The sequence below is a fragment of the Sciurus carolinensis genome, chromosome 11, assembly GCF_902686445.1.
Source record: "Sciurus carolinensis chromosome 11, mSciCar1.2, whole genome shotgun sequence".
Classification (NCBI taxonomy): Eukaryota; Metazoa; Chordata; class Mammalia; order Rodentia; family Sciuridae; genus Sciurus; species Sciurus carolinensis.
The window spans coordinates 27213058-27217193 of NC_062223.1; the positions used below are offsets into that span (position 1 = coordinate 27213058).

Below are 4136 nucleotides of genomic sequence, written 5' to 3' on the forward strand. Positions count from 1 at the left end.
TCATTGTCCCATCCCTGAGTTCTCCTTCTTGCCCCACAGCTTCCTCATGGCGACTTTCACCTCTGCATTTCTGAGTGTGTAGATGATGGGGTTCAGCATGGGGGTGATGACCGTGTAGAACACAGCCACCAGCTTGTCCCCAGTGAAGGTGGATGAGGGCCGCATGTAGATGAAGATGGCAGGTCCGAAAAACAAGATGACCACCGTGATGTGAGAGGCACAGTTGGAGAGGGCTTTGCACCTTCCCTCTGCAGAGCGGTTCCTCAGACTGAACAGGATGATGATGTAGGAGGACACCAAGATGGTGAGGGAGAAAATGGAGATTAATCCACTATTGACCAGCACAATACCCCTCTCCACAAAGGTGTCAGTGCAGGCTAGCTTGAATAAGGGACGGAGGTCACAGAAGTAGTGGTCAATCACATTGGGACCACAGAAGGGCAGAGGGATGGTGATGAGAACCTGAATTATGGAGTGAATGAAGCCCCCAGCCAGGAACCAGCCACCAGCATGTGACATAGTTGACAACTCATAATGTTCATGTAATGAAGAGGCTTGAAGATGGCCACATAACGGTCATAGGCCATCATCACAAGCAAAATTATCTCAGTAACTGCAAGAAGTGGAAGAAGAAGATCTGGGCCAGACAGTCCCTTCAGGGAGATGGTTTTAACCTTGGCAAGTAAGTCAGTGATGAATTTAGGGACCACAGAAGAGGAGAAACAAATCTCCACCAGGGACAGGCAACCAAGGAAGAAGTACATGGGGGAGCACAGACTCTTACTGACACTGACCATCACAATGATGAGGCCATTGCCCACCACGGTGGCCAGGTACATGGAGAGAAACAACACAAAGCACACTTTCTGCATCTCTGGATCCTGGAAAAGGCCAGCAATAACTAATTCAGTCACGTTGTTTGTACATGTCATGAATTGGATTTGGAGAAGATGGATCTCAGAGAAGACCCCTGTGACAAAGGAAACACAGTCATAAGGACATAGCCTCTGAATTCTAGGAGACCCTCTGGTTTTGCACGATCCCATGGCTTCATGAAATGGTAATATATTTTGAAAACGAGATCTAGCTCACTCTCAAATAGCAGTTCATATGTAATATATGGGCATTCACTACTTTGCTTCTGTCTGTGTCCAGGTTTGCCCTTCATGGGCACACTTTCTTGTTGGAAGCAGGTGAGGATTTTTTTAAATACAATTCTCTAAACCAAATATTTTATTAAGCAACTCCCATGTACCTAGACAACTCAGGACACAGGAAAAGAGAAGGAAATGAGGCTCCACACTCAGGAAGCTTGGAATTTCATGTGATGAAAGTGCACATTGACACAATGAGGGAGAGAACTCCCTCAAGATTTTCTCTGCTCTTAAAACTACTTTGACTACAGATGAATTGATAAAGAAAATGTGGTATGTATATACTACATGAAGTATTATTCCCACATAAAGAAGAATGAAATTATGGCATTTGCTGGTAAATGGATGGAATTGGAGAACATGGTATTTAAATGAGATAAGCCAGGCTCAGAAAGTCAAAGGTTGAAAGCTTTCTCTAATAGGCAGAAGCTATTCCAAAATAAGGGGTAAAAGAGAAAGAGAAAAAGGGAAATTCCATCCAAAGACAAGAAAGACCAATGGAACCAATGAAGGAATGTGGGGAGAAGAAGGAGGGTCAGCATAAGGGAAAAACAATGGAATTAATTTACCTAACTTTCCTATCTACATATGAGTATAACAGTGAATCTTACATCATGCATATCCACAAGACACTAACCAAAAAACAAAAAAAAATTAAACATATAAGTAAGTAGCAGAAATATCAGTAGTAGATGGAAGGAACAGAGGGAGGGATGAGGGGAGGAAAAAGAGAAATGTTGAGAACTGAATTAGAGCAAATTATATCCCACGTATTTAAATTATGTGAAAATAAATCCTAATGGTACATAAAACTAAATAGAACCAAATAAAAATTTTTTAAAAATTTTTGAAGGTTCTAAAAAACTACTTTGAAGTATCTCTTACTGCCCTGAATTTTCCTTCTTCCATGTGCTTCCATTCTAAAAATATATTACATGTGGCCCCCAATTTCAGTCATAGTGAAAATATGAAGAAAAATATAAGGTTAAAACCTGCCTAGAGGGCTGTGGATGTGGCTCAGTGGTACAGAGCTTGCCTAGAACGTGTGCGGTACTGGGCTCGATCCTTAGAAGCACATTAAAAATAAATAAATAAAATAAAGGTATTGTGTCCATCTATACTAAATTTTTTTTTAATTTGAGAAAAAAATAAAACCTGCTGAGATTACCCTTAGTATTGTTTCCGGCTAGAACTAGAGAAGACACAAGGATTGGTCAGGGTAAAAGAAGAACAACTACATGGACAGAGGACGCTTGCTTACTAAAGCAGAGGAATGGAGATAGCAAAGCACCAAAACAACCCCAGAAGACCACAAGGCAGTCTGGTGGCCTCAAGGACACTAGAACATCTGTGTGCCTGATGGTCACATTTTGATCGTCATCCCAACACCCAAGGTGACCACTGCAGCCCTTCATTCAGGGTCTACTGTGCGCTGTACTGTAAGCACTTCCACATCATCTCCTCACTTCATTCTTCCTTATCGCTTTGAGATAGCTAAATGACAAGTGACCAAACCAAGACTCACAGGTTTAGGAACTTGCCCAAACACATCCCGTGAGTGATTGAGTCAAAGCCAGGACCAGGCTATCTAGAAGATAGAGGACATGGGGTTAGTTACTCTGGCACCTTAGAAAATGGCACCAAGACCCATGGCCAATACAAAGCTTTCCCAAATCCATTTATTATTCCCTGTCTGTGACTAGCACAAGCCTTGTAGGAAACTCCAAGTTACTGGTAGTGCTTCAGTTCCACCTTCTCTGGATCATCAGAGACCAGGGAGCTTTGTGGAATCTTGAACAAAGTGTGAGGTTCAGGGATCTGCCTTTCTTCCCCCATCCCATGGCCAACATTTGGACAGGGGTCCCAGCTGCAGCTGGTAGACCAAGCAATAGCATCTGTCACTATCTGCCAGCACAGGCCACCTGATGGCACCCCTCCTGCACTGGGTCTCAGAGCAGCAACACTGTTCTCTCAGGCCCTCACACCAGAAGCCTCAAGGTCACCTCTACCTGCATGCCCCTCCTCCCCCTTCCATATTTACACAGTGCCACATCCACTGATTTCACCAGTCCCTCTGGCTGGCTGTCATCCTGCAACCACCATCTCCCAGCAGGACAGGAGCTCATATGAGGACGACTGCAGACCCACCCCATGCTCCATCTGTCCCAGGTGTCCATGGTTCATTCCCCAATCTGTTCTTCATACTAAAGTTAGAAAGTCACCCTGAGTCTCCCTCTACTTACATCATTCAGAAATGTTCACTGTCTCCCTGAGCCTGGCAATCAGACCCAAATTCCTCCACCGACTTTTAGAACCCTCTCCAGGACTTTACCAGCCCTCCAGTTCTCTCTTAAAATGCCAAAACTCTTACACACATGCACACACGTCATTTCTGAATCCTTATGCTCACAAGCTTACCATAATGGACCACATAATGTGCCTTTTTCTTAGTGCATTAGAGGGATTTAATACAATATATAAGATGCTTCCACGGGATCATTGTGAGAGTCCAAAGCTGATAAATTCCCAAAAGGTAAGTGATCTGTCTTTCAGTGGAGGGGAGAGCTCCATGTTCCTAGATCTCTGAAGGAGGGAAGCAAACAAAGCAAGTACCTAGTAGAGTACCTTTTACTTTTCTCAGAACTGGTCTAAGGAGGCCCAGGGTGTGATCCATGCTCTTGGTAATGTATTCAACTCTGCCAACCACCTGCCTCTTATCTGAGTTTGAATTCAAGATGTTTGGACTTGTAAGAGAAATAAAGGTAAACCTATAAAAACCAATCTCAGAAATCACTGAGAGATAAGAGTATAGTTAGGTAGTGTCTGGTTTTTCCAGGTTTTCTCCTCAACAGAGGATTACTGATCACATTCCTCCTTTAAACCTACCCTTTCCTTTTCGTGTTCTCTCTTCTCTATTTATTTCCCTCTCTGCTACTTGTAACCACCATATCTCCATTTACGTGATGAAAATGCCTCCCCTCC

General features: G+C 43.4%; 1 pseudogene; it reads right to left on the bottom strand.

Moving 5' to 3' along the window:
• LOC124959322 (olfactory receptor 4B1-like) lies at positions 1–932 on the bottom strand (annotated as a pseudogene).
• Between the last annotated feature and the right edge of the window lie 3204 nt (positions 933–4136).